This window comes from Coturnix japonica, chromosome 4 (genome assembly GCF_054131305.1).
Source record: "Coturnix japonica strain WE chromosome 4, WE-NBRP24, whole genome shotgun sequence".
NCBI lineage: Eukaryota > Metazoa > Chordata > Aves > Galliformes > Phasianidae > Coturnix > Coturnix japonica.
Window position 1 is genome coordinate 32,914,754 of NC_140666.1, and position 26,761 is coordinate 32,941,514.

The 26,761-nt window shown below is 35.1% G+C and overlaps 1 long non-coding RNA gene across 1 annotated transcript in view; it reads left to right on the forward strand.

Annotated features, from left to right (window-relative positions):
- The first annotated feature begins 4,198 nt into the window (after positions 1-4,198).
- LOC116653425 (uncharacterized) overlaps positions 4,199-26,761 on the forward strand; it is a 64,556-nt gene continuing 41,993 nt past the window's right edge. Inside the window, exons 1-6 of the long non-coding RNA XR_014945269.1 lie at positions 4,199-4,292; positions 7,552-7,616; positions 9,204-9,221; positions 9,352-9,472; positions 18,479-18,627; positions 21,034-21,197. This is a non-coding gene — a long non-coding RNA (uncharacterized LOC116653425). The remainder of the gene's footprint in view (positions 4,293-7,551; positions 7,617-9,203; positions 9,222-9,351; positions 9,473-18,478; positions 18,628-21,033; positions 21,198-26,761) is intronic.

The following is a 26,761-nucleotide window of genomic DNA, read 5'->3' on the forward strand; positions in this document are numbered from 1 at the left end:
AGATTAAATGAGTGGATGTGGCTTTGTAGGAATATATGTATGACAATATGTATATGCTGTCTTATCTGATGAAAATGGATAATATGACAGTGAAGTAGGTAAATAGGAAAAATAAAATGGGAAATGCTAATTAAATCTGAAGAAAAAACCCTGGCCCTGTTGAAGTTGATGGGGGTGAACTCCCTCTGGGAGCAAGTAAGGGCAGGATTTCTACCAGAATGTCAGTGCTGAAATGTAATAGGATCACAGACTGAGAAATATTTTGCAATAATTTGTTCTTGTGTTTAAAATTAAAAAAAATAAATAAATTGTTGAAGCACATTTCAAAATTAAAACCCTGGGAGGAAGTATCTCCAAGCTTAATGAAAATCTGGATTACAAATTAACTGGTAATTCAGGACCAACATTATGTATTTATATTTTAGTATCCTCTTAAGTTCTTTCCCAACTTTTTTAAGTTACTAAAAATTTTGTATTGGGAAATCTTTCCAAAGGACATGACAATTAACTATGGTTACCAAACTGTTTCTGATGATATTGTTTAGGTGGGCGTAGAAGCCTTTGGTGCTGGGAGAGGCAAGAAATTGTTCAAAACAGTAAAGCAGGCAGGAGTGTGAGTGCCAAAACGCAGCTGCAGTGATAGAAGCCTTCCTGCTGGAACAACTACAAAGCGGATTTCTGTTTCATTTGGTTAATTTTATTTTTGTTTAGTTTATTTTAAAAAACTGCTTTAAAAAAAAACAACTCCCTTATCTCTCCTTTGTGTATGCATAATTCTTCATAGCTCTTGTTATGTTCTGATAGTTTACAGCAAACGCAAAAGGAACCAGGCAACTTCAAAAAGTATGTTCAGTTTTTGATGCTGGAAACTGGAATTAATTGGTTTTTGAAATGTTCTTGGTATTTTCAGATTTTGTTTGTGAGAAGGAAGTTAATATTTCTGGAGAGAGCTTTGCATCCCTCAAAAAACAGACAGTTAATGGTAATATGTTATGTGACATTTCACATTCTGTTTGAAAAGACATCTTTTATTTAACAGTGTTCTGACAGCGTTTTAAAGATAATTTACCTAAAGTCATTGTCATTTATTCACACCATTAAAATACCATGTAGGCTTTGTGAATGGGGATGCTAAGATGATCTTGGAAGTTCAAAAAGGCACTTTTTGCAAGAGAGATATAATGTGGTTGTACGTGGGGAACATTTTTCCTCTTATGCCTTGCCTTTATGTAGCTTTTATTTCCTTAAGGAAAGATCTCAAGCTGATCCATAGCTGAAAAATAGTTTTCCTCATCATAAGTATGGTGCATAAGACTGACTATTGTGATTTACTGAATTCACTGAAAGTGTCTTTGGTTTACAGATCAAAGCTGGGCAGCAGGAAAAGCTTTCCTTCTGTGTAAATGTTCTAGTTTTCATCTGGAGGTATCAGGGCTTCCTGGGAGCTGCCAGACTGAAATGGTTTGGATGTGAAAAGCAGTATTTGTTTATTATCCAGACAGCAGCAAGCCATTATCTAAATTGTTCTTTTCTGGTGATACAATGAATGCTGAAATCTTAGCAATTTCCTTCCCAAACCCACTGAAGTGGACTAAGTTTTGGACTAAATACTGTTGTGAGCAGATTGGAGACCCAGATAAAAGGAATTAAGAAGAGAAGTAGCTCTGGCTCTTCATCTTTGTAATGCGCTTAACTGAAATTTTGAAGTCTGTGACTCCAGATTGGTTGCTTGTTTCCCAGACACAGTCATTCTTAAGTCCCCTTTTAACTTGCTCTCCTCAGCAGGATCTCTTCTGCTCACTAATTGCTAGCAGTGAAAATCTACAGATGCAAACTGCTGAGGAAGAAAAGATTTACAAGCCAAGGTGACTAAACAAATTCCATACATTGTGGGGTGGAAGGAAAATGAAGCCTTTCTTCTAAGTGTGTGTTTATTATAAGTGATCTGCTAATTCTATTTGCAGTAATCTGACATCATAAGAAATGTTTCTACAGATTCTTATAATTCCAGTTCTCCTCACTGGGGCTTCTTAAAAAAGACGAGCGATAGACAACTGAAAATCAGCATGGCAGCTAGAACTCCTGGGTTCATGTTAAACTGTATGTATTTATGTGTTTTCAGGTTGTTTTTTTTTTTGTTGTTGTTTGTTTTCCATCTCTGATTCACTCAATTGCTTGAGTAGAATGGCCCCCACTGTTGTAGATTAGCAAGGAAAAGTTCTACAGCTTCAAGTATGTACATTTCTTTTATCCCAGGTTGTGTTAAATATTTTTAATATACAGTGATAAGTATTTAAAAGTGATTGTATATTTAAAATCATCAGCTGGGAGAATTTCTAATATTGTTTGGGTTGTTTTGGTTTTTTTTTGGTTTTGTGTTCAAGAAAGAAGTGCAGGAGTGCTTTGAAGTTAAAAATCTCCGCTTTTCAGCAAGTAAAGGAAAACTGAAATGTATATTTCTAGTATTGATTTAAGAGACTAACGGTTGGTTTTTTTTCAGTTAGTATACTAACTTGCAAGAAATCCTAGGTAGTTGATGTTGTGTTTAGTTTTGATCAAAAATAGAGATTGTTTGCAACATGGGCTGCAATTACTTACTGAGGCACCTTTCTTGGGGATATTACAACTGATGTCTGTGAAATCTGATTTGAAAACTGTCTTAGCTGAACTAGAACTGCTAGATTCTTTGCAGGAAATGCATGATGTAAATTTCTAACAGTCACAGCTTTCTGTGCTTTACTCTGCTAAGTTGAGAAGCTCTTACTATACATTCTTCTTGTTCTACTGTCAAATTACTTTCTGTGTCTATTTTTCTGTGACAGGATGATCACTTTCTCTTCCACAAGCTGAACAAGTGAGATGCTTTAAATGTCACGTTACAATTAGAATGAGGTCTTTGTTGGATTCTTTTTGTTTTTCCACACTCACTTTGAACTGTTTGTGTGTTTGAAAACAAGACACAAATACTATATTTCTAATACAAGTCTTGCTAGCACTCTGTGTGCATTCTTCAGCTTTAGATTCCCCTCTTTGTATTACCAAAGATTGAATTAGACCTTCAGCAGTGACAAACTTATCCTGCAGCACTTGTAGCTGATGACTCATAAATCCTATTTTCTCAGAATGAGTCTTTTGTCATAGCTTGAATGTTTTGTTCGCATATATTGCACATAATGTTTCTGTTTTAAAACCCATTTATTGGCAATAAGTTTGTTCTTCAGTGGATCTATTGCTTGTTTGTAGTTCTTTAAAACTTTTGTAGGTGGGGCAGTAATTGCTTATAATTATATTATAGTCAGTGTTGGTAATGAAAATACAGGAGACTGCTTGTCCAAAAGGGATCCTTTAAGGATCTATTATTGGTTTCCTATCATAATTTCTATTTGGTTTAGCTTAAAATCAGTGTAGGTTGTGCTGAAAGTAATGCCTACTACTAATTCTCATGGGAACTACAACATATACAAAGATTACAAGAATGATATTTGAAAGAGTGCACTCTTGGCTACAAAACACTACTTTTCAACATAGTCACTGACATTAGCTAGGTTTTTTTTTGTTTTTTGTTTTTTTTTTTGCCTGCTGCGAGCAAGGGCCTGCATGCTGTGTCCATAAAAATCTGCATAAATGTCTGGAATGTGGGTTGTGTGTTGTGTCACTGTTACCCTTGCTAAAAAGAACGCCTTCTCATTGTGTTCGCATCTACAGTTTGGTCTCAGTGTCTCTGTATGTCATTGGTGCCACGTTATGTCTCTGAATTTCTCCATATACAGATCTTTGTTTCACACACATGCTTCCATGTCAGATGCCATTTTGTCAGACTGCCTTTCTGTTACCATCTGTCATTTGGCAATAAAATGTAATGGGATACTGGTGGAAGGGTTCAGCCTCTACTGGCATACCAACAATGTCTGTTAGCACTCAGGGACCCACATAATAAAACGGGAAGCATTACTTTCAGAGCAGCCCTTGAATTTTATTGCCTGATACTTTAATTCAAGCTTTCTTTAGGGAAGTTAAATTATCTGGACTGTGGAAATAAAGCGTTTGTTTTACCAATCCAATATGGTATTTAAAACAAGAAATCAAAGTACAAGTTTCCCAGAAATGTTTTAATCACAGATAACTGATTTGAAAACCTTTATTTTTATGATTATTCCTTATGGAGTCCTACATAGATATTTTCATTTCTTCATTTCAGGTCTGTCTAGACTGCCATTTAGTAGTTTCATGTAGACATTTTTTGGTTATTGAATGGGATGGATATTATTCTGACACACTGCAGAATCCTACTGGTAAGTGAACATCTAAAATGTTTTCCTCATTAGGACAACTCCCTGAAAAGAAGCAGAAAGGTCTTGAGATAGTTTGACACACACCTGAGAACCAGCAGTGTTAAAGAACATTTCTCAGAGAATCAGGTCCTCTCATCTCTCTACTTCTACAAGAAGTAGGAATCAAGAAGGAACAAATATTGAAGAGCCTCTAGTGCCCCCAGAACCTTTTATATAGTTATAACTCCTTCCCTAGAATCACCTACTATGACTGAGACTGTTAGTTTATCATCTCACTCAAAATACTGCCAGGAAACTCCAACTGACTCAAATAAGAAAAGGAGAAAAGGAGTTACTGATAATTCCTCCAAGGTATCTATTATAAATTAAAATGCAAAATGTGTACTTACATCAAAACCTACTAAGTTGGGTTTTTTTTGTTTTTGTTTTTTTTTGTTTTGTTTTGTTTTTTTGTGTATTTTTTTTTTTAATTCAGGTAAGTTACACTTCTTGTTTACATATACTTTGAAAGTGAAGACAGGAAGACACAGTAAAAGGTGAAAAAAAATTCTTGCTATATGGTGAGAAATGAACCAGAAATAACACTCAAGTAGGGAAGTTATTTATAGAAAGTAGAATCTGAAGAGAAGTGCCAAGAGATGTCAAAACTGATTGAAACATGCAGCCTTGACAGCTCTGAAATTCACAGGCTGACTGCCTGCTAGAATTTGTGCATGACGCTTTATATTCTTCAGCCACTAGGTTTGGCTAGCAGTATGGTGTAAGTGGATGAAGTAAAACAACAAACTATGAAACATAGTAGTTCCTCTTCTCTTCCCCAGTCTTGCATAACGTATGCTACGTACTGCTCTGATACAGTTGAAATACTAACATGAATCACTGAAATACCATTCTTTTCATTAAGCGGGGAGAATAATAAAGACATTCTTAAAGGATTGATTTAGGCAACTTCACTATGCGAAGTTTATTCTTGATTATGATGCTGAATAACTATTACATCCTCATCATTTTATCAATTCTCCAACAAATAAATATATACAGATGAAAAAGCAGTAGGTAGGATGATCTATTCTCCTGCCAGAGTATGAATACTGTGTCTTTGGAGCGAAATCTTTTTGAAGTTACACTACTATTAAAAATGTATAATAAAGATAATGAAATACAGTATTTTCTCCAGTATAGGCATAGATTAGTTGTAGTTCTGTAACTCTCTCAACATAATATGAAAGTAGCTGAAGCATATAGTATAAGCCTTGCAAAACCACAAGAATACAAACATTATTTTACTGTTATGTTTTGGGTTTGTTTATTTTTTTAAATCTACTTTTTATTCTCCTTTTACAAAAAGGCAGACAGAATTGTACAATAGTTGACTGACCTATTTAAAGTTGTGTGATATCTTCAGTGGTACATGTGGAACTAGATCTCCTAGTCTCACCCTGATGTCTGCATGGAGACCAGTTAAATGACTTTCCATTTTTACAAAAAGAGAAACACACAGGCTTCACAGAATTACATCTTATGTAGAAATGTATAAAGGGTTTTTCAGATGTAACACTGTATGGATTCTCTCTTATTCAGGACCCATTATAACCCAATCATTGTAGAGCTTTACACAGAACCAAGATACACACCTTGCTCTTGTTTTCCTTTAAACTTTAGAAGAAAACTATCTTAAATAAAAATAAAAATAGCAATAATGTTCCTTCTATAGGTTTAATTTGCATTGAAAGCTCATGTGGAGATACAGTAAAATAAGTACAGAAATATGTTGGGCAGGATTCATCTGTTCTCATTAGTAGACATTTCAAACTGGTATTTTCAAGCAATACCAGCTTTCTATTCATAACCACTTCTTAGAGTGGAAAAGTATATTGTTATAGTAAAAGTAAATTTAGAAGTAATATATCACAAGTGCAGAAGAGATTTATTTTTTTTTCTACTGATGTGCTCTAAACTGGAGATGAATTAAACACTTCAGTATTTTAGTAATCATCAGAAAACCTTTCCAGTTTCAAGATTTAGATATGTAATCAATTTTATCTTTAATTATGTTTCATGGCATAACCTTTTGTTGACATACTACTCAACTCAAGGCTTATGCCAACCAGAGTAATAGGTTGCAAGCTATTGATTTAACTATTACATCTAGGAACTGAGCTCATGTTTTGATTAGACTGTTTTTTAACAGTTACTTTAGGGTAATCTAATTCTACACATCTAAAGAAATACAGATAACGTTCTCTTGAGGTGTGCAATTGTCATACATTCTTTGTAATCATATACGATAATCAATTAAAATTACAGAGCATTCAAGATGTTCAGATGAATTATATTGAATTCGTTAAAGATCAAAAGATGTCATTTAAGAAAGAGTGTGTATACAAGAGAGGTTTATACAAAATCATTTTATCAGAGAAGTGATGTCTGAAAGCTGTAAAATTATTCTCCATGGAGTTTCTTACCATAGGATATGCAGATTTCATTGCCCCATGCCAGTTTTAATGTATGCTCAGGAATTAAGGATGCTGATGATGTATTTTAGGATCATCCTGAGTTCCTAATGTACCCTATATTATCACAATTGTATAATAAATGATCTGCTTATGGCACTCAGACTCCAGCTGAAACTTTTGTTTTTAGTGTCCAAGCTGGACCAGAAATCTCTGAAGCATTCAAAATAGGTTAACATCCAGAACTAAAGTGCCTTCAGATCCCTAATCACCAGATCCCTATCTACTTTGATGATTTTAATTTCTGTAGACTTTGCTTTTGATTTCATTTATAAGGAAAAAAAAAAAATCAAATTGTTAGTTAATAGACTAGGAGAGACCCTTAAATAAATGGTTGCTAGAGCCAGTTCTAGTAAGAAAAAATTCTGAGGTTTGAGAATAGTTATGGAGAGAAGGTTTGGTTTTTTTTTTTGGAATTGGGTAATGCTGTACCCTTAAGAAGAGAATACAATTTTTTGTTTTTTTTTTTAATTTGATATGTTTTTTTTCTCTCTTAGTAGATATGTTAAAGATTTTTTTTATATATAAATGTGATTTTTTTTTTTTTTTTTTCTGGGAAGATTGAAAGGTTTTGACTGAAAAGGATTTGTTCGCTTTTTTTTTTTTTTATTTTTACACAATTTTTGTTATGATTTTAAGATTTTCAGAAACTTAGACTCCCAATAAAACGTTTGAAATGGTTAAAACTGCCTTAGTTAATACTTGTCTTTTAAAAATATATTTTAAATCTGTGCTCTATCAAGTAGGAATGAGTCTTTTTTGAGATGGCTGCAGGACTAGGGAAGTCATCCTGCCCCTGTACTCGGCATTGGTAAGTCCTCACCTTGAGTACTGTGTTCAGTTTTGGGCACCTCAGTACAAAAAAGACATGGAGGTACTGGAGCAGGTCCAGAGAAAAGCAACAAGGCTTGTGAATGGGCTTGGAAAATCAGTCCTATGAGGAGAGGCTGCGAGAGTTGGGGATGTTTGGTTTGGGGAAAAGGAGGCTGAGGGAGACCTTATTGCTCTCTTCCAATATCTGAAGGGTGCTTACAGTGAGAGTGGGGTAAGTCTCTTCTCAATGGTGACAGGATGAGGGGAAATGGCCTCAAGTTGCACCAAGGTAAGTTTACGTTGGACGTTAGGAATCGGAAAGGGTAGTTAAACACTGGAATGGGCTCCCCAGGGAGGTGGTTGAATTGCCATCCTTGGATGTGTTTAAGAGCTGTTTGGATGTGGTGCTCAGAGATATGATTTAGCAGAGGGTTGTTGGAGCTAGGGTACTATAGTTAGGCTGTGGTTGGACTTGATGATCTTCAAGGTCTTTTCCAATGCCGGTAATTCTATGATTATATGATGAGATCCTGCATTTTGTCATCTGTCTGCTTTTAAATTTTCTCAGCTATTTGCTGAATAAGCATTCAGAATCTTACATTGTGGAATTGTGATCCTTTCTTTTACATTTCTTCTAGGTTTGTGTGTTTACCTCCTTTTCTATTTGCTATGTGCTCTCTTCTACACAGTGTCATTAAAATGTAAGGATTGTACTTTACTAATTTTGCTCCGCTGAAGTTAAGAGAAACCTGCTAAATTTTATGAGCTGAAGTTGTTTCCACTGGAAGTATGACATTTGTCTGCAATACTGGAACAGTTAGTAAAAGATATGTGAGTTTCTCCAAAAGCAATGCATCCTGTTTATTTCCTTGGCAACTACAACAGACAAGAGCACAGTAACACTATTTGATAGAGCAAATTCTCAGCTACAAAACAATTTTTTTTTTTCTTTCCCCAACATTATCTCCACCATTATCTATGTGTTTTCATCAGCAATGAATAAGAGCCTACTTGCTGTGCTCGTTAAAAAACTGGAAGGGGCGACCCACTGACACCACTGCTGAAATGCATCACTCACCTTCCCACTGTGCTCAAATCTACTACTTGGTCTCCAGCAACGTTCAGCAACTGTCAGTGAATATCAGTGGCTGCTGCTTTTTTCCTGGATGGAGCACACTTTTGCTCCATCTGCACTTTCATGTCAGACTGACGCTCTTCTGCCGTCTTTGCCATTTTTCATACAGCAACAAATGTAATGGAATATTGTTGGGAAGATTCGATCTCTAGCACAATACTACCAGCATCTGCCTCTGTTGTAGACCAACATAATATAATAGGAGGCATTACTTTTGGAGCATCCCTTATAATTTTGGTAGTCATTCAGATGTGTGAATGGTCAGATATATACCTGTATTTACATGCCAAACCGTACCTACACATTGCTGATTCTTTCAGGCATCAGTGGCTTTGTGTACAAGAAACCAAGAATTCACAGCAATGGCATAATGATTTTCAAAAGTCATCTTCTATGAATACAGTTTTTCTTCTTGCTTTGCTTACACTTTTTTTTTTCCTCATTTGCTAGTTACTGGATTTCTGACAGGTGAGAAAAATGATTTATATATATATGTGTGTATATATATATATATATATATATATATATATATATATATATATTCATTTCCATGTTTCCTATGTTTAATTTTCTTCATCATCTTCCTTTTCATTAATAGTTAAACAATAAATGCAGTTCCCACCTCCTAACTTTGCAGTACAAACTGGTGAATCGTTACAGATGTTTCAGTGTTACCATTAGGGAAACTGGGAACTACCTTCAAAAACCTGCAATGACATGTAAGTGAATTTATTTCTCTTCTCCATAAATCATTCTTTTTTGGAATATAAAATTAAAGAGATTTCTTGATGTTTACTTACCTTTACCTAGAAATAAAACTGGAAGACACTACTTCTGTACTGTAAAAAGTACACAACTGTACTTTGTTGTACTGAAACTTTTTATGCCTTTTCAAAGTTATATGCCTACAGGCTTCACCTTAGTTTAAATAAAAAATAATACAAATTTCAATGAAAAAAATATAGCACCTTTCTGTGAAGCACACTGGGAATGGATTTCCTTTTTGCATACTCTGGGATGCTAATGAAATGTCAAGTGGATGATAAGTCTCATCTTCTGAATATTTAGCTCTTGACAATAGGAATATTCTCATTCAATATTATGTAGGTTTGATGTGAACAGTGATTTCCATTAAAAAATCAGAAAAATCTGAGCTTATTTTACTTTGGGAACTTAGTAAGATTTTCATATGACTTGTTACCTTCCAGCTTAGTACTGCAACTTCATGTTGAAGTCAGTCTCACTGAAGTTGTTCCAATGGCTTGTATTATTTGCTTTGTTCTATTTGTTCATACTGCTGTTTCTATTTTAGAATCCTATTAACATAGGAAACAGGTTTGCAATAGTAAAATCTTCCATATAGGTAGAACCCCATGGGAGCAGAGTGGAGGGATAGAACCAACTCCCTTGGCCTGCTGGTCACACTTCTCTTGTTGCTATGCAGGATGTGGTTGGTCTCCCAGGCTGCAAGCACACGTTTCCTGCTCATGTTGAGTATTTCCTCAACTGACAGCCTCAAATCTTTCTCCTCAGAGCTATTTTCAAGCTGTTTTCTGTGTAGCCTGTATCCATGCTTGGAATTGCTCCAACTCAGGTGTGGGTCCTTGCACATGGCTGTGTTGAAGTTCATGAGGTTGGTAATATTAAAACTGAGTGAGAACAAAGCAAGTCTGCAAAATTGTGACAATGATAATTAAATCTTATGTTTGGTGTCAGGTAGAGTGTCAAGTTGGTAGCTGCCTGCTTCTTTCTGTCTTTTATAGGTACTTGTTAAGTCAGATATCAAGTGCCTTACAGTAAACCAATTTTAGGTTTATAACTTCAACAAAGTATGTGCATAATACTGTGTTTAGTGTTTTATGAAATATAACTTACATATGTTTATGCTGAAGTCAAGAATAAGATTCATAATAATGAAATGTTATGCTAAAGATTGTTAACTAGTTATGAATAATCTTTAGAGACTGATATTCTGTGAGTTCATTATTTAAAGCTGAAAGACATTGAAAACTGAAAACTGACCAGTTTCTAAACACAGTTACTTATGGTGCTCCTACAGTTCACTAATAGCTGTGCATCTTTTGCTCACAGCAAGAAGGCAGTGCAGTTGGGATTTTCTATAAAGCTTCAATGACCTCTGACATTTGTTAATGATACTTTTTGGAATCTGAAAGCTTATGCCATTCAGAGAAGTTGCAGTAATCCTAAGACACTTATTGCAACAGCTGTCTCTTAGTTCCTAAATGCACTGAATATGGTTGGTATTTGAATGACATTTTTGAGGAGTCAGTCTTTTCAGTTTGCAAAGTCTATTGTGCTTTTATGTTGCTATTCACTCCCTAATGAGCAGTATTGTTACTGGGTCGATTCTGAAATTTTTGCACTTTTCAGTTACAGGAAATCTGATGAATTTTTTTTCTTTCTATTAAATAGATGGTTGTAGGTACAGCATTATGTGATTAGTACCATATGTGATGTTTATCTTTTGTAAGTCTTTCAAAACTTGGGGGTTTTTAGGGAAAGTAAAGAAACCTTCTCCCTATGTTTATTTCAACTAAGTATATCCTATTATGCCTAGTAAGAGATTATGACTATTTTTTATTTAAAAATAGTCATAATCTTTATATTGATATATATATCAAAATATTATATATATTATATAATATAATATATATAATATATATGAATATTATATATATAATATAATATTATATATTATATATTATATATATATATCAAAATATTATATTGATATATATATCAAAATAGATTATGACTATTTTATATTTAAAAAAAAAAAAAAAAAGTCGAGGTGTGGCAAAGGGCAAAAATTCCTAATTACTTCTAATAAGAAAAAGAATTGTTAGTTTTTAAAAAAGATAATTGCTTAGTGTCTTCTTAGTAATATATTTATATAATCAAAATATCATTTCTTTACTAGAAATAATAAGTTAGGCAAAATTATTTTTTGAAGTTGGAAGTAATTAAAGAAGCCTCCCATTCTGCACATTTCCTGGGCTCAGAAACAACTCAGAGCATGGAAAGGAGAGTTAGCAGTCAGTTTTTGTGCTGGAAGATCACTGTTCCACAGGGATGTATTCATTGGTGAAGTGAAAGAGAACAAATGGTGAAGTGACACAATTTGCTAGGTTATTCACCATAGCAAAGACAAGGGCAATGGCCAAAAATATGTAAAAGACCATTCTGGGGACTAGTGGTAAACTAGCAGATGAATTTCCATGTCAATATATGCAGTGTGATGAACACGGGAAGAAAAATGACTGTAACTTAACATGTATAATAGTACATATGGAATTAATTCTTACAGGGAGAATCTTGTTACTAAGTAGTGTTAGAATTCTACAGTATTTAGCCTCTGTTTCATCGGTATTGAAACCCCAAAATTTTTATTAAAGGAAAAAAGAAGAAAATAAAGAGAAGTGGAGAGCATTGTTAGCCATTATGTATACATCTGCCACTTGATCTCAATTTGAATGTTCTGTACAGATCATCTCCATCTTAAAGCTGCGCAGTAAAATGTAGCAATGTATTCATAGCATAAGAAAACTCAGTAAGGTATAAGGAAAAGCGATGAGGATAAAGAGAAGTTGGAACACTTTTTGAGCATGTATTTAGGGAAATTCAACTGTGTAAAAAGGGGAAGAGGAGGTGAGAATTAAGTATATAAAAACTAAGGTACCTGTGCTTCTATGCTTGTGTGGCATCTGTAATTGACCAGTCAAAATTATGCTAGTTTTTAAACCATACTAAACTGGAGTGATTTTCAGTTGACACCATTATCTCAATGCTTATCAAATACGTGTGCTTGCATACTGTACAGCTGAAACAAAGTTTATGTTCAGGAAGGAAAATAACCCTTTTATTTGCAAAAACATCATCCCTTGTATAACTTCTACTGGTATTACTGGATGCCTTATAAATTCTAGTGAAATGATAAGCAACTGGCAATGGACTGAGTAACAAACAAGTCTTATGAGTCTGTAAGTCACAGCTAAATAGCTTAGTACCCCCTTGGGCTTAAGTTGTTGCATTTGGGTATGTCACTTATATGTTTATTAGATTTACTACCTCTACTGTTAAGCAATTAACAAACTAAACCACTATGTCACATCCATTTATTTTCTGGTTGACTTCTTTCTTTCTCACTTTTTGTACTGATTTGCCTTTTTAATCCAGGGTGAGTTAAAAAAGAAACAAGACTAAGTTACAAACAAGCTTTTTAAGGTATTTTATTTTTTTAGTGGATTACTCATACTGCTAGTTACTTTTCAAAACTGTGTTTTAAGGCTGTCTACAAACTGCTGAAATAGATGGGTTTGCTATTGCTCTTAGAGTACTCTTTACATTCAGCTGAAGAAACTATGCTTAACTACAAAAAGTCAAGATTTATTTTCAGGACAGGTTGAAGTGGTGCTTGTTCAGAAATAAAAAGTATTGCTCTGGTTTTAATTTAGTTTGGTTTAGTGAATCTCTGATGTAGGTATGACAAAAAATCTCTGATGTAGGTATGATTTTAGCATGGCTGTATTTACCATCAGACAATTATGTGGAAGTGCTTAGCTTGTTTTGGCAGTGATTGCTAGAAAAAAAAAAATCTATCCTTCTTTCTTTCAAGTCCATGCCAGTATTTTATTTTGCTGTAATGAAGATTTTGTTCGATATGTTATATCTTATTCAGTTACTAGTATGTTATGATTTTTCTTTGACAAGATGTTCTGTTTGAATGAGATAATTTTTAAAATAGCACCATGCTTTGTCTTTACTGCTACTCTTAGGTAATAAGATGATTGCTACTGGTAGTATTGTATTTGTGAACAGAAGTGTACAGTTAGCACTGCAATGAAGGGGCCAAAAATTCTTCAGCAACTAAGAACCAGATCTGAGGGAGTTCATAAATGATAAGAGTACTTAAAAGTATAATGTCTTCCACAGTTTCCTAGGAGTATCTATCTGTTCCATGATATTCCCAGGCACATAAGTGAGGTTCACTGGCCTGTAGTTCCCTGGCCCACCTTCCTCCCTTTGTTATAAATGGAAGTGACATTTCCTTTTTTTCAAGTCCTTGGGAACTGTGCCCAACATCCACAACTTTTCATATATGATAGAGAGATGATAGAGAGTGGCTTAGCCACCACGTCAGACAGCTCATTTAGGACCCTGGGATGCATGTCATCCAACCCTGTAGAATGGTATCCATTCAGTCTTATGAGATAATCTCAGACTATGGACCCACATTACAGATTGGGGGGGGGGAGAAGGGTAAAGGGGAGAGGATTTACTCCCCCTGTTCCCACCTAGAGGCTCAGAGATGCTAGATTCAGGGATGTGAAAGACAAAAAAAAAACCAACAAACTTATTTAGTGCCTCGGCCACCTCCTCCATTTCTGCTGTGGCCGGTTCTTCTTCCTCATTTACCAATGGAGGTATGCTTTTTTTTTTTTTTTTTGTCCTGCCTTTTCTGGCCAGTGTACCTATAGAATATAGAATACCCTCTTGGTTTTTAACATCCCTCATGAAGTTCAGTTCTACCTGTGCCTTGGCTTTCCTAATCCCCTCTCTGCAAGTCCAGGCAGCATTCCTGTATTCTCCCCAGGTAGTGCACCCTTGTTTCCCCAGTACAATCTCTTTCCCCTCAGTCTGGCCAGCAGGCCCTTCCCAAGCCATGCTGGCTTTCTGCCTCCCCTGCCTGATTTCTTACTCTGAGGAACAGAGAGCTCTTGCATTCTCAGAAAGGCACCCCTAAAGAGTAGCCAGCATTATTCCATACCTTTGTCTCTGAGAATAGCTTCCCAGGAGCTATCACCTCTGCTCCTGCTGGCAACACTGTTTCTGATGCAAATTTTAATAGCATTTAATAGCTTAGATTTAATAGCAGACTCTGCAAAAACTTAAAATCTGCTCAGGAACACTAGAAATATTTTCCTCTTCTAAACCATCTACATTAGATGTTCTAGAACACCTGGTACATGTTGTAGTTTCTCAGTGGTTTTGGGTTTCCTTGCATAAGTATAAAATAGACAGACAGTGATAATCAATTTTATTCATAAAATTATGCTATACCATCATATTAGGAAATTTCATGTTATTTATTCTGTTTTTCTACCCCTTTAGCTCAAAGTTGCTTCTCCATCTTTCTATTTCATTATTTGTATTTTGAATCCTACTTAGTTTCAAATAATTGGTGAGTAAAGTGTTAATTAAAAAAACAGGTTTAAGTACTCTCTTGAGCACATTCAATTTCCTATAGATTTTTTGTGAAGTTTCTGCATACTCAAACCAGCTGTTTCCAATTCAGCATAATATTCAGCAACACAAGCTTTATTAAATATTATGAGTTTATTATGTGCTAGTTACTAGAGGTATCCTGGATTTACTTGCTTTTCTTCAGAAACAGTCTTGATGCTCTTCTGCCTTTATAGAAAAAGAAAACAACATACTGTGTTGTTCAAATACAGCGACAACCAAGGATGTAAATAAAATACAGTACAACAGTCCTATGGGCATATGATCAGTTGCAACTACTAGTTTGGATAGATTCCAAAGACAGCGTATAACTTTCAAATAAATAGCCACCCTTACACAGCAAAACTGATATATAAATAGACAGGACCTCTGTATGGTGCCAGAACTTGAGCTGTGTGAGCACTGTGTGAGAGGTCAAAAGGTATCACATTATTTTTTTATTGCAAAATGCCTCCCTTATTTAAAAACATTACCAAATGAAATAGGTGTGACATTCAAAGCAAAAGGGCCAAATAAATTCATGGGATTTGCAAATATTAAGAACTACAGTGCATTACCTTCAAATCTTGCTTGAGAAAACAAGCAGTCATTTCGGAACATCAGAAAAAGTACTGATGCATTCAGAGGAATGCCTATGCTTTCTGGGCCAATGGGAAAGAACTGAAGGTCACTGCTTATGCAAGGTGTGGCCTCTCTGAGACAATACCTGTATTTTATTATGAGTGGAAAACATTCTGATTTGACAAAGGTCATGCAGAACAGCTTTTTTATCTGGAAAAAAGATTTTATTTATTATGCTATATTGCAGGATTTAAATCTTTTCAACCTTGTGCTGAAGATATTTCTTAGGCAGTATTTTCTGTGGTGATTCACTTATTTGTAGAAAATTCTGTAAGGAAGAAATGTCCTTGTCTCTTTCTTTTCCACGGGAATATCATCTTCATTGGAAAACAACCTTTGAATGTATTAAAGATGTCGTGTTGGTTTTGTTCTTGTTTTTTTTTTTGTTTGTTTGTTTTTGTTTTGTTTTTTTGTTTGTTTTTTTTTGTTTTGGTTTGTGTTTTTTTTTTTTAACTCAAAAATGATAAGATTCAGATAAACATTTCACTCTTTTATATCATGCTTTATATAATTAGAAATAACTGACTGGGGAAAAAAAAAAAAAAAAAAAGAGTAACCTGAATTTGTCATTCTGTAGCTTTTAATTTCTGTTGTGTGTACTCCAAAATTTCTATTGACCCCCATCACTTACCATTTTGTCTTAGGGAGGATGAGCTTGCATTCATTGTATGGTTGCATGAGCTTGCATAAGTGATGCTGTGCTGTGGAATGATTACAGAGTACTTCTTTAGTAATTCTGAAATAAATAATACGAGTGTGGACCTTTAACCATGCAGTGAGTGCTTAAACAGAAAATACTCAAACTTCAGCTGAGTCAGCACTGCGTGAATTCCAGTTTCTTGTTTTTCTAAAATCGCTTAACCTTTCTTACAAGATATCTGCATATCTCACAAAACTAAATTACAGTAAGATGCAGTTGGACCTAATTAGTTTCTTAGATTTGTTAAATCTGAGAACTATGTAATGCTGAATTTGTGTCAGAACTTTGGTTGAAAAAAACAGTGTGTGTCAGAACTGTATGTCAAACTGTGTTGTTCTCTTGTTCTACACGTGATGTTGCTGCCTCCTTTTCCACACGCTGCTTTGAGGTAGGTGGGACAGCTTCCTTCCATAAGTGTATTCCAAACGAATATCACATCTCACTGCTGCTCTGCACTGCGGCAGGAGTGTCATGCTTCGTGTGCTAAGAACAGTAGCTGCAGGCGTCTCCCATTCCATGTCTGTCCGGTCCAGTTTCCCGTGCGACCGAAATCCTTTAGTATTTCTATGGACCTGGAGATGCTGTTGATACACAATTGTCAGCTTTGTGTACTGAAAGGAGTCTGTGATTTTGATAGGTTATTTTCCCTGGGATCTTGTCAAAGATGGTGTAATCTGGAAGCTAGCCCCAAAATAAGATCCCCAGCGTATCATAAGGTGAAGAATAACTTTATTTCCTCCACTTGGTCCCATACTGTATCATAAATGAAACTTTCTTACAGATTCCTTGTACAAGACATTTAACAATAACATATGCTTCAGCTGAGCCCTTTTATGGTAGATATAAGGTGTTATACATAATCTTCTTACAAGCTTTGCATTCACTGCCTTATAAAGGCAGAATAATGATAATAAAGTGATGTCAACTTGGCAGCCAAGAAAAAGAAATGCTATCACTGCAAGTTATATATTCTTCTAAAGAACATTTAATTAACAAAACAAGACACAGTAGTTATTGTTGGTAGATTAGAAATGTAATAATTACTCCTGATTAGCTGATAAGTACAGGATAAGTAGGCAATTACCATTTAAAAAAACTAAAGTGCAAGTAAAATCAATGGAAACATATTACCTTGCAGTAAGTCATCACTAAAATACATCATCTGCTCTTCTTTACAAGGTACAAGTTAAATTTTCTTTCAAAAAATTCTCAGCATATGCCTCCCTATCCCTCAGTTGTCCCAGTTTCTGTAAAAGCCATTTTTTTTACAGAAGAAAATCAGTCATCCAGATTGTGTCAAATTCTTCTCAAAGAGAAATTCAGGCTTGGATGAGGATATATTTTCCTTTTTTTTTTTTTTTTTTTTTTAATAACCCTTATTAGGAGGGGAAACAATGTATTCAAGAATATTTGCTCTTATTCTGCTCATTCAAATTATTCCCAAACAAACTGAAATTAAGGAATTCACACCTATTCAAAATTACTCAAAAATAGACTATGCTAAGATAGACTCGCTGTTCACTGGATCTTTTTATATTACTTACCTAAATCATATTCCATTGTTCCTTTACTTTGATTAGATCACTAAAATATTTATAAATCTTTTAAAAGGTAATTGGAGGTTTTCTAGCATTGAGTTCTTGAGGCTGAGAAGCAGAAACTAACAAATCCATCCATTAATGAAAAATAATGTTGAATAACAAATACTTAATCAAATGTCACTGACAATATCATAACCTTTCATTTTTGAAAGGAATTGATGTATTGTTGCAAAGTATAAGGGCAGCCCCAAAAGTAATGCCTTCTATTTTATTGTTTTGGCCCATGATGTCAAAGGCAGAGGTTAGAGGTATGGTAGTGGAGAAAGAACTATCTTGCTAATATTCCATTGCATTTTTTTCTGTGAGACAGCTGGCAGCAGAGGGGTGGTCTTGCAAAATGTTGTCTGCCATGGAAGTACGTGTGATACCAAGGGGTGTTGTAGAATTCCTCATCATGAAAAAAATGCACCTACTAATATTCATCTATACTGGCTGATTTATTTGAAATATTTGGTATAATTATGTATAATGGCTGTGAACCTGTGAAGTGACATATTCTGAATACTAACATCAATTGTTTTCTTACCTTCTATTTGCAGCTTATGAGGGAACCATTGATATATGACTCTTGTTTTTCTGAGTACTTTAATAATACTTCACTTTTAGAAGAAGCTGCAACTTAAAATAAAGCCCATTTTCGATTTATGTAGTTGTTACATTTCCACCATGGGACTACACAGCACCACAAGTAAGTTCTCTGTAATCATTGTCATTTTGGCGGCATGGAGATGATGTGCACAGTGCTCATTTTATTGGATACAATTGGATACTTTTCATGTTATTTAGATAATTATACATAAATTTCATGGGAAGGTAAGCTAGTGAAAGATCACAATTGGATGAAACTAGTTTTATTTTCCTACTGGAACATCTCATCTCTTGCTTTTCCTTGAAAGTGTAAGTGTAACAATAAAAAAAATAAAAAAATTAAAAAAAAAAGGAATCCCATGATGACTTGCACATCCTTCAATTTGGGTAAACATGCACAAATTCATTTTCAATTTTTCTCTTTACTCCTCTAGCACTTAATTTTATAAAAGTCCAAAGTATGGATTCAGACTTCTGATTCTGATATATTTTCCTGTATTTGGCTTCATCTTGGCAAGAAATGTTGCAACACCAGCCTGTTTTCCTTTGTTCCTATAATTTTATTTTTCCATTTAACATTACTTTGATGCACAAATTTGAGAAAAAGAAAAATGCTAAGTAAGTGGATGGGTATGAATGGAGAGCTTAGGTTTGTGCTGCTCTGTAGGATGGGACTGAACTAATGAAACCTTTAAATAATCACAATATTACAAGTAATAAAATCCTAAACTACAATTTGGAAGACTATCTAATGCTTATAAGTATTTACTTTTTTGTGTGTTTTTTTTTTTGTTTTGTTTTTGTTTTTTTTTTAAATAATACTTGTGGAACCATTTTTAGTCAGTTAAGAACATAAAAGATGTTATCTTACCTATCAAGCTAATTGGTTTTAATTCCAAATAAGCAAAAGATATTTTCATAGTTTCAGCTGGAAAAAGGATTTTTTCTTTCAGAGTGCCTGGTATGATGCCATGTTTTAGTTCTAGGAGAAAAACAGTGTTGACAGCACACTAATGTGTTTATAGTTGTTTCTGGGCAGTGTTGTACAGAGAACCGAGGCTGTTCTCAGCAAAGGCCCAAGGAGCTGAGGGGGAGTGGAATGGGGGCAGATGACTTAATCTGGCCAAATGGTATTCCATACCATATGACATCATACAGAAAGAATGTTAAAGATAGAAGAGAGTGAGATTTAACTCCTCTATTTTCTGGGAAGGTAGTTAGTTAACTGTGCATTGGTTGTAACATACATTCATAAATATATATATATATATATATATGTATTGTCATAACTGTTAAACTTTTCTCCATCTCTGTAGTTTTATCTCAACCTATGAGTTCTGGTTTGGTGCTTTTTGCAGTTTTTTCCCCCATCCAGATGGGAAGAAGCAGGGAGCAAGCACCTGCAGGGTTAAATGAGAACCGGTACGCTTCCAAATAGTTGCAGAAGAGTATTTATTGCAGTAGAATTGGAAGCAACTCTTAAAAGTAGGTTGTACTTAGGGTGGAAGTGGATTACCCTGACATTGTTTAGCTTTAGCTCCCCTCATAGCAAAGGCATTTTCAGCACATGGGCAGGAAAAGTCTAAAGAAATGCAAGGAAGACATTTTGAAAATGCATTATATAAACAAATATAATTTGATATTGTGACTCTGGAGAAACTTCACATCAGAATCTTGAGGAGTCTGTTCATAAAAACCTTTAGGCTAACGTTAGTTGGAATACTTCAAATGCAGATGGAGAACATGGTGTAGGCAAACCAGAATGGAAAGTACCTGCAATGAAGAGGGACACCTACAGCTAGATTGGGTTGCTCAGATCTCCATCCAGCATTTATCTGCATTTTTCTGAAATAAATATATAAGCTTGTCTAATGTTTGCAGTGATCTTGTCATTCATTAGAAAAAACTGGAAAAACAGTCATTGCAAATTCAAAGTTGTGACAAGAAGCATTTTTTTTTTAAATCTGTTTTTACTTCATCTGCCACAAGTTGGACTTAGTTTCTAGCTAATGTCATTGCTATTCTGTGATTCCCATGGGACTTTTCTTTAGAAATGAAGGTTGTGGAGCAGTAGCTAGCTGTGACAGCTACAAGCAGACTGTTCTTGGATAACTCAGGTTTTTGTAGGAAGACCTGTCAGAAGCCAGACAGGTTGAAGTATTTCACAAGCTGTCCATTTTCAGTAGCACATTAAGGAAGTAGTAGTGATAAAACTTGTTGAGAAAGAGCAATGCAGTGCATACTCTCTTGGCATTTGAGAGCTAATCACAGAAGGAGGATGCTCCTTGGGGATGTAGTTTGAGGAGATCAGAGACTAATGAAATGGGGTAGACAACAACTTCTTTTAAAGCACGAGATACTTTTTGTTTTTTAAGCAGATGTAACAGGCAGAATGTATATCTTGTTTGTGCACTTCAACTAAATGCTGAGCACTACTGTTGCTTTTTCAAATATCCGACTCAAAGAAACTGCTGAAATAGAATCATGGAATTTTTTTCTTCCCCAGGAGATTCTGAAGTTATCTGATACTCAAATAAGTCAACCTTGGAATCAGATACCACTTCAGCAGCGGGACTGCTCAGGGCCAAATCCAGCTGAAATTCCAGACTCCCCAGGCCATGGCTTTCTTCCTCTGCCACCAACTAGATACATAAGAATATTGCATCTAAGGTACAAGGCTCTGCCTTTTCCTTTTTAAAGCTTCATGAGGTTCTTCTAGCTTGTCACTGAGTTTCTTTTAACTTCTAGCTGTTCAACCCTTCTCCTAATTTAAATAATTTTATATTCTGCAGGCTGTTTTATGAATATGAAAGACATTGGGGAAATAAGAAAACTGTAGCTTGAAATGTGCAAGGTGGCTAAACTTGAGTAACATATTATGTAGAATGTAGCAAAATAAGTATATCGTAGCTCAAGTTATGACTCTTAAGCATAAACTGCTTTCTAATGCCATTGCAGAAGAGTCTACTGCAAAAATTGCCAGCACAGTAAAAAGAACTCAAAACATGCAAAATGATATCCTGGGGAAAGGGGGGGGGGGGAAGTTAAGTAAAAATAGAACTTTAAAAAACAAACAAACAAACAAAGCAGCCTCTCATGTTGTTTCCTACCACCAGCAGCACCAGAAGGTATTAAAAAAAACTCCCTCAGCCTCCCTCTAAAGGAGGCAGGTGGAAGCAGGGCTGCAGAGCACAAAAGCAGTCACCTGTGCTAGGTAAAAAAACAAACAACAACAACAACAACAAAGCAGCCGAAGAACTCTGTGACAGCAACCTCTTGCTAACCCCAAAAATGCAAGGTCAGAGCCTGGCAGTAGCATCTCCTTGCACACCTAGGAAAAGCAGGTGAGGTGGGGGCACTACTTGGAGTTGTTGCTTCATTAGTGCAGTGTGTAGGCAGGACTCAGACTTTTCTTCATGAGGAAAAAAACATTTCAACTTGTTCTTTTAAAACTTACTTTACTAGAATAAACCCGGGCCATCAAGGATGAAGGGATTTCTAAGGAGGGCACAAATACTTTCTACTATAACACATAGCAGAAGACTGGAAGTTGTACATTTGCGAGAAGCAGGACAGTGTGCTCAGTAAGCTAATAAACACTGCTGAGAGTCCAGCCACACTGTGAGGTTGACTGCATCCATGTGTTTTTTGAATCAGGGCTAGTTTGCATCTGGCTGCATCAGAGCTGAGACAAAACCAGCAGAAGTCAAATAAATGCAGCTATTGCAATCCAGATCATTCCAGATGAATGTGAGGCCTGATTATAATTATTTACTGCTCAACTAGTCATTGCACTGACTGCAAATTTCAGCAGCAGTGATTTTGCTCTTACTTCCAAATCATTGCCCAAAATATTGAGAACCATTTATCCTGGAGTGGTCTTGTGGCAGAGTGCCGTATCACTCCTCTGCGCTCAGTGCAGTGTGTTTCCATTGCATGACTTTGATTACTTCAAAAATATGCACCTATAGATTTATATATGTTGGAGGTTGCTCCATAAAAATGCTTCCTATGTATATCCCTGGAAAATATAACAGTAGAGCAAAATCTAAGCTGATAAACAGTAACTTTTTACCGTAGTCATGGCTAGTAGCTATGCATTTTTGCACTGGTAAAAATCTGCACCAGCAGAGATACCCTGCTGTCACCACTGCCACAGCTGCAGTGTGCCATTTGCTGCCTCACTGCACTCATATCGCTATTTGGTCTTCATAAATGTTTGCCAAGCATTGGTGAATGTCAGTGGGAACTGTTTTGTTCCATAAGGAGGAATTCAGTGATACACCTTTGCTTCATATGCTCCTGAGATAAATCAAATCTAGATGTAAATCTTACAAAATCAAACAAACAAGCAAACAAACAACAGAAAAACTGTGTACATTTTTATCATTAAAAGGCTGTGAAAAGCATTTGCCAAACATAGGAATCACAGAGGCAGAACGAATGCGTTGTTACTACAGAATTACATTTCTAGTCCTGACGGTAAGGAAACTTGGTGATTTAAAATCAAGAGTTTGGATTCTGGAATCCATGTGTGACTTCAGTCTGAAATGGAAAATGAGTGATTGTATATTCTTTAGGATTCCCTAAAACAATGGATTCTCAGGCAGTGTGTGGATCCCTTGAAGGCAGCCAGAATACTGTGTACCCTGGCCTCTTCTCCTCTCATGAGGCACTCTGATGCCCTTTTCTTTGAAATCACTAACATCTTTGTAAGACTCAGGTCTTCCATTAGGTGGTCAATATTCCTGCCTGGCCATTTAGTCAAGTTTCAGGTTTGTTTGTTTTTATCACTTGTACAGCCAAAAACTACCTATTCCAACCTGGGTAATTCTATGATTCTATGATTCTTATGCAGATGGGTCTTGACTATACTACGCAGATAAGCAAATATTATTTGCTAATTTAATTACTGCAGTCTATCTGATGGCTGTGTGGCATCGCTCTTTAGAGCATATAAAGAATACACATCCAAACCAAATCTCTGTCTGGATAGAGAACTGCTGGTCTAAATGTAGATAGAAGAGTAATATGAAATACATCTGACTCTAGACATTCCTCAGTTTAAATATTTACTTAAGAACCATATTTTGTCTTCAGACGAAGTGTCAATAGAGATGTGTGTAACAGTTTTCCCAGGGTAGACCTTCAGACTGGTTTTCCTGTGCAGGTTTAGGTTTCCAATAGCAGGGGCAGAGGGTATTCTGGGATGAGACTGTCATTAGCTCAGTGATTCAGAATGCATTAGAGTGACCTGGTTGTCCTAATTTTAAAAGTTATTTAAATTTTATGTAAATCTTTAAATGCCATTCTCTAAAAATCTGCATAATATGCTTTGCATTTTAGTTTTACTTGTCATCCACTTTTTTACATGAGCTGACTTCTTTTTTGCTGTCTTCCGGTACTCTGATGTCCTCCCAAGGGAAACTGGTATTAAACAGAGAGAGAAACGCCTCTTCAGCTTTATGGAATGCAATCTTACATCTTCCCTTTCTTGTTTCACTCTGTTCACTAAACAATTTTCAAATTGATGTGCGGCTAAAGCAGAAAAAGATGTCTTTTTCTTATCTCTGAAAAGAATAATCTGAAGCACAGACAATATTCAAGTGCTCAGGCTTGACTCTGACCTCCGTATTCATATTAGTGGAGGCTTATTCACCTTATTAAAATTAATCCCGTGTTCATGTCACTACCTGCACTTTATTTTATTATTTCTTATATTTCACATTCAGTAATTTTAATTAAATTTTATCTTTAATAAATCCATTATTCTTTGTTTCACCTCCTTCTCTGAATTACTAGGGAAGTTACATGATAAGGACTATCCTTTCCTAATTGGTTAGGACCACTTCCAGAGCAATTCTACCCTGAGTTGTTCCCGAAAAGCAAAACATTTCATATGTTACCAGAAAGTCAAAAGAGAAAGAGTCAGCATATTAGCGTGCTACTTCCTCAATCAAAGCAGATGATTTAATCTCCTCTATGACTGTATTTGCAAGTTAATGTCTACTATTTAAGGTTGGCACTGGTCTTTGATGAAAGAAATATCAGAATATCAGAGAATATTCTTTAAAAAGAGCCTGCTGGTTCTTCTTCTGCCTGGTAAAAACAAAGACTTCTCATGGGAAGATGGTAATGTATGATTTATTTATTTATTTATTTATAAACAGAGGACAGGAATCTAAGGAAGTAGAAATTTTCATCAGTGTTGGTGTGTGTTAATATACAAAATTCAGAACATCAAAACTCAGTTATGCTGGACATCTTCTCCCAGCAGGTCTCTTCTGCCCTGTGATGTGTTAGAAGGTATTAGAAGATAATAAACTGATCCTGGATACCTCAAGAAAATAATGGAGGGATTCAGACTTTTTAAAAATCTGTGCTACTTCAGTATTGCTAAATAACTAAAATATTTTGAAGGATGGCAAAGTTCTATATGTTTCTGAAGAATGAACTGATAACTAATCAGAGAATTATAGCCATAAGAAGGAAGCTCTGGAGATCATGTAATTCAGCCCCCCATGCTAAAGCAGGTACTCTAGAGTAGGTTGCAAAGCCAGATCACTTTCTGTCACTGAAACAGTCAAATAAAGTAACAGTGCTTCTGTTCAGACACCTGAGCTTCCAGGTGAGGATGAGGAAATGTGCCTCAGATACTAATGCTGGTAAATTTACCTTTCTACCCATACAGATAGAAAGAAAATAATTATTTAGGTATGTTTTGAGATATTTGAACAATCTGTCCTGATGCTACATTGGATGGACTGTGAGCATCTTGGTTATTCTCATATGCCATTCTATATTTGTTAAACCTTCATTTCTCTCCTTTCACACCTTTGTTCTGACTAGAAACATGGTGATAATGAAGTACTACTGACAGAAGGATTGTGTTAGTTGTCTGTCTGTTGCAGCTGATTCTTGACTTCATTATATTTTAGCTCTTTTTAATTTAACTCTCCTAATGACTTTGTTCGTTGTTTTCATTTAATGTTTGGCAATACTAGTCTGGAGATGAAGAATGCTTAAACATAAAAAAACATCACAGAGACTGTCAATTAATATCTCATTAATAAAGAAAACAACAACAAAATGAACAAGTAAACAAGGAAAATAGGCTAAGTGGAAAGGTGTTAATTGAGGAAGATCAATTGAGGAAGAGGTCTGAAAGATCTAAACAGAAGAGATTAAGAACATGGTGAATTTTTCACATGAATGCATTTGCTTTTTAGTTTGAGGAACTGGTTTTTTTTACAGTTGTGAAATGCAAGCATAAGTGAAGTCAACAAAATGTGTAAATGGAAAATGGACATTTAGGTCACTGGGTTGGTGCAGACAGAAAAGACACCTGGCTGAAAAAAATTATTTTTTCTTTTCAGATATTATTGAAAAAAAATTTGAGTCATTTCTATTAACTGAATGCCAAACCAGTGACCTGAAGCACAGAATAAAAATAATAGCAGTCAAGCTTTCTGCTTCTGTTTGAAGAAGGTTCTTTAATATGGTCTTCATATACTGACCATTTTACATGTTTTATATAATTCTCTTGACTGAGCTGTGTTAAATGCCAAAAATAGATGGGGAAAAAAAAAAAAAGTGAATATTTAAAAACATTTTTGTAAAATGAACAAGTGAGTTTGAAGGTAATGGAAGAAAGGAAGAGGAAAAAAAGGGAGAGAGAGAATCCTTCATGTACAAATACCATCTCTCTTATATACAATTAGGGCAATCATTAAAAAAATTGTTATCTTATGTGATAACTTTCAGGAAACAAGTTGATAGACTCAAGAGAGTTTACAGAGAAAAAAATTTAGAGTTGACTGCTAGCTGCGGTGCTATTAGCCCTTCTTGAAAATTCCATTTAATCTCATTCATTTTTTAAGGAAATTATTTCATACTGCTGTGTAGGTCTATCTATGATTAAACAGTAAACACGTAACCAAAATATAAAGTTAATTTTGAAGCATTATGTTTAAGAGAATTTTGTGTTTCACTTTTCGTGTCTGATTCCTGTTATTAACATAACTGAAGTATTATATGGCAATTTTTCCTCTTGTTTTCACTGAAACAAAATATTAAAAGTCTTTTGATCTCATTTTTAAAAAAAAGCTTTTTATAATCTTGAAGATATTTGTAAGAGAGGAAAAGCTATTTAATTGTGATTGTCACAGAATGAAAACAAAAAACAAAATAAAATAAAATAAAATAAAATAAAATAAAATAAAATAAAATAAAAT